The sequence below is a fragment of the Phaseolus vulgaris genome, chromosome 5, assembly GCF_051622355.1.
Source record: "Phaseolus vulgaris cultivar YP4 chromosome 5, ASM5162235v1, whole genome shotgun sequence".
NCBI classification, from domain to species: Eukaryota; Viridiplantae; Streptophyta; class Magnoliopsida; order Fabales; family Fabaceae; genus Phaseolus; species Phaseolus vulgaris.
In genome coordinates this window covers 10,802,665-10,813,001 of record NC_143502.1, presented here as the reverse complement: position 1 = coordinate 10,813,001, position 10,337 = coordinate 10,802,665, and positions in this window count along the sequence as shown.

The following is a 10,337-nucleotide window of genomic DNA, read 5'->3' as shown; positions in this document are numbered from 1 at the left end:
GCCTTTAACTGTTTTTTTAAAAGGAGATCTTGACCAAGCTATACGTGGTCCCTGCCCTGCTGCATCCAAACAACTAGGCATTCATACGAGCTTTCAACATGCTCTGCTCTTAATTTACATTTCGCCAACCTTGAACATATTCTTTTACCTTTCATCCTTTTAGAGGAAGGAGGAGTGGAATCCATGGAGGAAGAAGGAGATTTTTTAAACAAGAATAAAACTATACCAAATTTGAGAAGAGACAAGAGATATGGGCAATGGGTTGATTTGGTGAAGAAAAATAACTGCATAAAGCATATTATATAGGCACCAAAAACAACTTCATATTTTGGCTTTCAGTGGGTTGTTTTCCTCAAGAAAAATAGTCTTATTCAGAGACACACAGTCCCACGTCAGTCAACACCAGAAATCACATGGAAAGCAAATGTAGACTTTGACTAGTCATAAAGGCTCTTAATTTTCCAAGAAGATATGGAATATATTCCATTTATGACCAATGTAACTTCCTTTCAAAGCGAAATCAGACCCATGATGAATGCAAATTTGACTTGTAATAACTTGGTGAAGGAATCTGCAACAGAAGCAATGCATAGATTGAATCCAATTTAATGCAATGCTGTTAGGGGGGAAACAATCGGTTGTTTCGTGAAAACAATCAATTGTTTTTCTGTGACAACAATTAAAACATTTAACAATTTAAGGGTTATTGGCATAGAAGAACCAGAATAGAAATGCATACACACCTTTCCATAAATGAGTGATTTTGTATTTAAAGACATCGAATGAGATCATTCATAATAATGTGAAAGAAAACATCATTTTAAAAGAAAACTCTTATTCCTTAAAGAAAGTTCTACTATCAAATAGTTATGGTACATGATTAATGCAATGCTGTCAGGGGGGAAAAATCGGTTGTTTCATGAAAACAATCGATTGTTTTTCTGTGACAACAATTAAAACATTTCACAATTTAAGGGTTATTGGCACAGAAGAACTAGAATAGAAATGCATACACTACCTTTCCATAGATGAGTGATTTTGTATTTAAAGACATCGAATGAGATAATTCATAATCATGTGAAAGAAAACATCATTTTAAAAGAAAACTCTTATTCCTTAAAGAAAGTTCTACTATCAAATAGTTATGGTACATGATTAAAGAAAACCACATGACATTCAAGAAATCAAACTACAAATAAGATTTGTAACAAGAAGTCCAAGTCAAATCTACTCTTTCACACTTGATTCTCTAGCTCAAGGATTTTAAATTCTTTTAGATAACCTGCAAAAGAAATAAGATCAAGCACCAAGATTTGGTCCCCTTACAAATTAGGGCCCATTGGAGTTAATTTGGTCATAAGAACCCTTAAGATTCTTAGGAACCCACTTTAAAGTACCTCTGGGCACATAAAATTTCCTCACTTTACAGAAATTAACAAAATGTCCTTTTCTCATACAATAAAAGCAAGAAACAATCGGTTGTTTCGACTTTTCAATCGGTTGTTTTTCTGCAATGGTTGAAAAAGGTTTTGAAATGTCACTGTTCTTGCTCTGTGGATTAAAACCAAGTATAGATTTTCCAAAGACACAACTTTGAGATGCTAATACATTCTTAAATTTAGATTTTCCTTTTCAAAGTTTATCCACATTTTTCATAAGATAATGGATCTTATTTTCAAGAGATTCACAATTTTTACAAAAGCTTAAGTCACACTCACAAGAAGAGTTTTTGTAAATCAGTTCAAGAGTTTCAAAATTATTTCTGGATTTTTCTAACTCTTCTTCTAAGGTTTTGACTCTAGTTTCCAACTAGTTATTTAAGCCTTTTAACATATTGCTTATGAGGGCCAATTTATCAGCTTCTTCATGAGTTTCTTTGAAAACTTCAAGAAGTTGACTATAATTTTCAACATCAATGGAAGAGTTTGAACTTACAGTACTTGATTCATATTCTTCCTTTGCCTTCAAACACAATTGAATTCTGCATCTTCTGAGGAGGAGTTAAAGGAAGACACCTCATTATCTGGCCAAGCTATGTATGCTTTCTTGGCTTTGCCTCTACTCGCACTTTTCTTGATTTATGCTTTTTCTTTGTTCTCACTATTGGGACAATATGCTTTGATGTGTCCCTGCTCACCACAACCAAAATAGGTATACTTGTTAGAGTTAAAATCATTTGACTTCTTGCTACTGTACCTGTTAGAGGAGTGATTCTTGCTGTTGTTCTTCTTCAAGAATTTGCTGAATTTCATGGACAATAGGTTGAAGGTATCTTCATCACTATCACCACTTCATTCTTGACACCTCTTGTGACCAGCAGTCTTTAGAGAAATGCTTCTAACATGTTTGTCTTCATTTTCTTCAACAAACAACCTGTTCATTTCCAACTCATGCTCTCTAAGCTTTGCAAACAATGAAGTTGTTGTCATGGAAGTCAAATCTCTGGATTTTGAGATTGTTGTGACCTTTGGCTGCCATGTTCTGTCAAGACATTTGAGAATCTTGATATTAAGTTCCTCTTTCTCAAAAGTCTTTCCAAGACTCAAAAGATGATTAACAATATGAGAGAATATTTTTCTGCATTACAAAGATTGTCTCTCCCTTCTGCATTCGGAAGATTTCATACTCTTGAATGAGAGCATGCTTCCTTGATCTCTTCACATTGTTTGTCCCTTCATGAGTGACTTCAAGGATGTCCCACATCTCCTTTGCAAATTTACACTATGATACCCTGAAGAATTCATCAGAACTTAATGAAGATGTTATTATATTTATCGCAATCCAGTCAAATTTAGCTTTCTTGCTATCTGACTCAGTCCATTCAGACCAAGGTTTTTCAACACACACATCATCTTTTTCTGTTTTTGGAATAAAAGGACCATTTTCAATAGCATCCCAAATCCCTTTATCTGTTGATTGTACAAAAAAAATTCATTCTAATCTTCCGAAATTGATAGTTTACACCACAAAACAGAGGTGGTTTATTAATAGAAGCACCCTCCCCAAAGGGTAATTTATCATCTATGTAAAAGAAATTTTTGAATCAAAGCTTGAGTGACTTTCAAGCACCTAGCTCTAGATGCCAATTGTTAGAATAGGCTTTAAACAAGAGAGGTGGGGAGGGGGTGTGAATTGTTTAATGAAATATTTTCGAAAATACTGGACAAGAATGAAGATTAATGAAGAATCACGGAAGAAGCAATCAGATCAACTAAGAAACATAACGATTTTAAATTGATTCCAGAAAATCAATCGGTTGTTTATGCGAATCAACTGATTGTTTTTATCAGCAATTTACAAAAACATAGATCAAACAGTTTTAAAACAGTGAGGGATAAAGAGATTTACACACAATGTTTATACTGGTTCACTCTTAATCTGAGCTACATCCAGTCCCCAAAAACCCCTGGGTATTCCACTAGGTAATCAACCACAAATTAGATAACACAGACACCAAAGACCTGACCTTGAACCTTTCAAGAACACTCACCCTCTTTGAAACACAAACACTACAAGTCAGAACACCCTATGTGATGTGAGTTGATTTTTAGATGTTTTCATTTATGGCATAACATTTTACATAGATTGATATTTTTTAGCAATTATATGGTGAGAACCCAAAGAAGATCCTCACTGGACATGAACTTAACCAACTGGTTAAGTAAGTGTGAAGGTTCACTTCTAGAGGGCAAAGGAAAAATACAAGAATATGGTGATTGATGATGAAGGGCGAAATGTAAAAGAACATGGAAGGAAAAACAAGAACATAATGAACACTAAATTGACAAAGGATGAAAACAAGAACATAAGAACACAAAGATAAATGGAATAATGGAAAGAATGGAAGAGATGAGAGAAAGGAAAAGATTATGTGATGGAAGTGATGTGGATCACGCCACTTGGAGGGTGGTTTTACTCCAAGATAAGTGTTGATGGTCGCCACTTGAGATCTCTCAAACACTCAAGATAAGACCTAAATGCTAAGAGGAAACAAGCCTCACTAACACCTCACACAATTTGTGCAGAGTAACTTTTCTCTTCAAATTCAGCATGTAAAATACAATGGGTAGGCCTCCTATTTATAGGTGAAGGAGCCTTGGAAAACAAGCAAGAGGGGTAAGATGGGAAAAAGGAAAAAATGGGCAGCCTTAGGGTTTGACTAAGTCAAACCCGCATCCTAGGCTTGTCCTTCTAGAAACAAGGTCAAATTGTCTTCCTAAAGGGCTAGGAACAAGCTAAACTGATGCCTACACCCCCTATTATGCTAAAGACACCTTATTATAGCCTATCTTTGCTTTTTGGAGCCCTAAAGAGAGCCCAAATTATTTACAAACATATTCTATTTTTTAAGAAGACCAAAAGGAAGAACTTCTTATATTCGGGTTTATAGCTTCTTCTCCTTTTGTTGATTCTTTCTTGAGGCTTGGTGGAGCCTGACTTTGTATCTTGAGATGACTGATCCTTTTGGGAAGTGCTTGTTGTGTTCTTAGTTATCTGTCAGTTTGTATCACTATGACTGTAGACACCAGTACCTTACAAGTTTAAAAAATATGAAATGAATTACAAGTAAGAATAGGAAAGATCACACCTGATTCAAAAGGATTACAGCAGTTCCCTATTCCACTCTTAACCAAAGCAAAACATTAAGCAATCTTGCAATTTTGAAAACCTTTAATCTTTTTGGTAATCTTATCTCTATTTTTTTTAGAGACGTAAACACCAGTTATATAGCCTAAAAAATAGTCGTTTTAAATTTTCAATCAAAGGCCAAAACAGTTTTGACTAATGGAAAACAGATTTACCATACTTAACCATTTCTGTTAAGATTTTTAAAAAAATAATCGATTGAAAGCTCGATTCAATCGATTGAATTTTCCTTGACTGTGAGGTAATCCAATTTCAGCTATTTCAAATCCTTTTCAAAACCACCAAGTGTAAAACAACCGATTGAAACGACAAATCAACAGGTTGTTTTTCACTACTTTGAAAAACACTTTTCTTTTGAAATAACTTGATTGATTCAGTTTTGGATTAAGCTAAGAGTGGATTGACAAATTCTAATCTACCCATAACCCATGCCTACAAGCAACAACCTAGTCTTCAAGCAATCTTCATAGATTTGGAGATATCAAAGCTTTAAGTTCAATAGGTCCGACCTTAGGGTTTAGCCGATTCGATTTGTGGAAAATGTAGTAACCGAGTTGGTCCAACCTTAGGATTCAACAAAGTCAATTTTTTAGAGAACATTGTAATCGAGTTGGTTTGACTTTAGGATTCGACCAAGTCAATTTTGTATAGAATGTTGTAACCGAGTTGGCTCGACCTTAGGGTTCGACCAAGTCAATTTTGTAAAGAACGGTGTAACTGAGTTGGTCCAACCTTATGTTTCAGCCAAGTTGGTTTTGTAGAGAACGTAATAACCGAGTTGGCCCGACCTTAGGGTTCAGTCAAGTTGATTTGTAGAAAACGTTATTTTTTATGACCCAAATTTATTAACAGGGTGGCCTCGTTAAAAACTCCCCTTAGGAAAAAAAGAGTGTCGTTGAAATGAAAGAATCTCAAAAGAATAAATTCTTTGCTTTAAAACATAAAAATGAAAGAAATTTCTTAGCTAAAGTAGAACTTAGCAGTATTCAATGTCCTCGGGATGGCTCCTTCGTCAAGGGTTTCAAGTCGATAAGCCTTATTGTTGAGTACTTCAATCACTCGATATGGGCCAGACCACTTTGGCGATAAGTTATTTTCTATTTGGTAAGGGTGATCCTTTCGTAGTACCAAGACGTTCACCTTGAATTGTCGAGGGTTCACCTTGGTTTTGTATTTCAGCTCCACTCTTATCTTCAAAGCCTCAGAGCTTATCCGTGCATTGTCAAAAACTTCATCGAGACTAAATGCTTGGGTGCACCAAAGCGACACACCATATTTTTCCATACGAAATGTTGGATCTTCTAGGCGGTTATCTCGGCCACAGGTTCGGCTTCGATCCATTTGGTGAAATACTCGAAGGCGACGATGAGGTATTTCATCTGGTGAATGGCTAAGGGGAATGGCCCCAAGATGTCAATTCCCCAAGTATGGAAAGGCCACGAGCTGGATATGGAATACAACTCCTCTGGGGGTGCATGGCACCAGTCGACATGCCTTTGACATTTTTCGCATCTCTTAGTGTACCTTACATTGTCTTTTTTCATCGTTGGCCAATAGTATCCTACTCGAATTATCTTCAGGGAAAGAGCTCAGTCGTTGATGTGATTGCCACATATCTCTTCATGAAGCTCGGACATTATTTGTACACATTGATCTCCGCTTACACAATTAAGGAGAGGGTGAGTGTAGCCATGCCGGAAAAGGCGATCATCCACAAGGGTATACCGACTTGCATTCTTCTTGACAATTTTTTCCTGTGTTGGCTCGGGGGGAGCAGTCTGTTTGCTAGATATCGGGCATATGGTATCAACTGAGGTTATTTACAAGACTTCAAAATTGTTCTCCTCGTGTAGCTCTCGCATGATCACTTTAACCCCACCTTTTCCCAACAATGCTACAAAGATCAAATTAACTTTAATTGATGGCACATGTAGCATATTACTTAAAGCTAAAGTTTTACAAGATGTGAGCTTTAAAAGAGACATGAGTTATCCTGGAATCACCGAGACAAACTTTTTCTTATCCATCCCCCACACTTGTGTAGGAGGTAAACACATTTCTATTTCCACATATGTTTTTGGTAACCCTAGAGTCTACCATCCATTTACTCACATTGGTCACAAGGTTCACTTGTGAAATGGCCGCAATAATGGTCTCTTCCCTTTCGACTATATTTGCATTAGGAAGATTTTTGTTTTTGGTCCTATGTTTGCACTGAGGTGCATGATGACCTGACCTTCCATAGACAAAGCAATTTCCCTTCTTCTTCAAAGTAGGATTATTTCCATTGGGACGAGAAAATTTATTATTTTCTTATTGTGATCAGGTTTTTTCTTGTACCTTTTTGCAATTGGTTTGTCTTCTACCATGTTTGCCTTGGCAAACAAGGCTTTAGTGTTGAAGATGGGAAGCTTTGATGTGCCAAATCCTCATGAAGCCTGAAGCTGAGTGATGTCTTAGGTTTAAGTTTTGGTTTGAGGTTTAGAATCTTTGTAAGATCAGTTTTCAATCTCAGACAAAGCTCATTTTAAATTGTTTTTAAAGATTAAAGTGTTTTTCCATGCAAAGGGAAAAACAACCGATTAAAGTGTCGAGATAATCGGTTGTTTGTAACTTAACTGGCAAAGAAGGTTTTGAAACTGTTTTATAACTAAGAAGAGCATTCAACTGGTTAATTCATGGTTATAACCGATTAAATGTGTGTCCTTGTAACAACTTTTTGAAAATCCGTTTTAACTAATTTGATTGTTAGATTTGTATTAACGTTAGCATTTCTAGGTTTATAAATATGTTTTTTATTCAAACGTTTAGAGATTGATGAAATCATAAACCTTTTGAGACTCTGAGTTGAGATTGATTTTGAGAGATTACAAAACTGTTTGTGAAAAGGTTCCTACCAAGTTTTTAGCAAGATTACTTTGTGCTTTGTTGTCTTTCAAAGAACTGATCAATAGGGTGCTGGTGTATTGTGTTTTACCAGGTGTTTTCTAATCCTATTCAAGTTCTTGTAATTGTTCATATAACATTTTGTATAACTGTGCGAAATCATGTAAAGTCAGTGTGATTCTAGCTTGAGGTGTGTGTTGTGTGCAAGGAGGGTGAGTAGGCTTTGTGGGATTCAAAGTCACCTCTTTGTGTGTGGTGTTTGTGTAATCTGTGATTGGTTGCATAATGAAAACTTAGAGGTTTGACTGAGGACTAGATTTAGCTCTGTGATTGAGTGAACTAGTATAATCTCTGTGTGTGATTCTCTCTATCTCATCTTTCATTAAATTGTTTGTATTTTCCGCTGTCATAAACAACCAGTTAAATCACAATTTTAACCGATTGATATTCTGATTCCAGTTTCTATTTGACTATTGAATTGGTTTTTTGAATTGCTTTTTTGAGTTGTTTGTTAAAGCTTCATTCTAAGCAAAGTATTTGTGAAAATAGTTTGAAAACAATTGAACCCCCCCCCCCCCCCCCTCTCTTGTTGTAGCCATCAAACCTAACATTTAGCCCTTACAACAACACACTCATTTTTGTCGATGTCTTCAATGATGATGTAGGTGATCAGATCTGACAATGAAATTTGTTTGCGTTTGTGCTTTAGTTGTTGTTTGTAGTCAGTCCAAGATTGCGGAAGCTTTATGATCAGCAGTTCAGACATGAATTCATCAGGCAAGGTTATGCTCTCTGCTTTGATATCTTCAAGCAACTTGTGGTATTTGTTTATCTGAATCTTGATGTCCTTATCCTCAGTCATCTCCCAATGATAGTAGTTTTCGATCACGAACCTTTGTCTAATGACGTCTTCAGTAGTGTATTTGAGAATAAGAGAATCCCAAATATCTTTGCTTCCTTGTAAGAGTAATAGACATCTAACAAATAATTAGATAACACACTGAGTAAGGTATGACGACATACCTTATTTGCATGGGTCCAATCATCAATTTGTTTTGTAGGCATGCTAGAGTCACGTTTAAAAGTCGTAAGTGCAAAACCGACTTTGTACATGTCCAATAAGATAGACACGAGTTCTTGCTAGTGTCAAAAATTCTGACCATTGAAGACTTCAATTTTCAAGACATCCAGAAATGGTTTTGTAAATATGGTTTGAGTCGCAGAAACAACGTTTGACATCTTTGGTGTAAAGTTGTTGTTGTTTTCCATATTGTCAGCCATAAGTCCTTATGAATGTAGTGATAATATGCTAAAAATACGAGAAAAAAAATTGATTTCCAGAGGTGTGGATAATGATTGTCCGTAAGGACTTATCCACGGTGTATTGCGCAAGTCCCCATGATACAACAGGAATTTCTAGTATTAAAACTAGGAAGGAATTTCTAGTATTAAAACTAGGAAGCAACTCTTAAAAGAGTAGAAAACCTAGGATACTGGAAATATTATAAAAGGAAAAGAATAAAATAAAATTGTAATCTAGAGAGGAGTAGAGAAGAGAGAACGTGAATTTGTGTTTATTGAACCAAAGTGGAAGCGCATATTTACAGTGTAGAAGAAAAGCCAAACCAGCGAAAGAAGGGGAGAAAAGGGAGCAGAGAAAGACGTGAACCTTCCTGATTGTTGCAACACCAAGGTTGTGTGCATCTGATGGAAGGGTTGACACTAAACCTAGATGCATTTGAGGTCAAGATTGTGAACATTATCCTCTGAGCATATCCAATCTCCTTTGCTACATTTGGAGATCTCCTCCAACAATTCCAAAGTTGAAAAAAAAAAGGTTACTTCCACAAGGTTCTTCTGCACCACCTATTTTACTTTTTTAACACGATCTCATTCAGTTCTACAACTATCTCTACATTATTTTTTAACCCATCATACTAGAAAGTAAATTTCTATGATAAAAAGCACCGATGTTACAAACCTGTAATGTATGTGATAATTTTAGATTATTTGTTTCAGTACTTCCATAATTTTTTTTTCCTACAATGGAAGCACAGTTAAATTATTTATAAGGTCGAGAACAATTGGGCAAATCTCTATTTATTTATTTTAAATAAAGAAATTGCATTACACATTGATCAAGGTTTGGTAAAATAAAAGCAAATTAAGCCTATGTAATGGGAAATTATGAAAATATACAAATTATATGTATCGACCAGTCCTCGAACATCGACAGAGGGAGAGATCGGACGTTGGTGGTTTGAACAGCTATATTGGGTCACACAAGGTGGGCCCCAGAATTATACTAGTTACTAGTTAAAACATCAGGTATGAGAGGAAGTCCTAAGACACGAGGGATCCATGCAGGTGGTGTGTATAGCACACTCAGGCGCGACACAAGTAAATATCCCTTGGAGGCGCTAAGGCCCGATTAAGGTTAGGGTTTCCAAGGGAAGCTGCATGTATGACACGTGAATACTTAGGGCACCCACAGAACAGATGGCCCTAGAGATTTAGTGCACAAGTTGGTATCCAAGCGGCCATTCTGTTAGTCATTGCACTCCAGTTAAGGGAAGTCTTATGTGTCAGATTACGCTAAGATTACGTAATAGCGGCGTAGGGACATTCTCCAAGGAACCCTAGACATGGGTAACAAAATAGAGGTAAAGCCTAGTTTCAACCTATATAAAGGGTGCTAAGAACCCTAGCAAGGTACACAATTTCTAAGACTGAAACTACTTTATACATTTATTATTTCTTTTCCTCAGTATTGACTTGAGCGTCAAAGTGCAAACGGCCGTCAA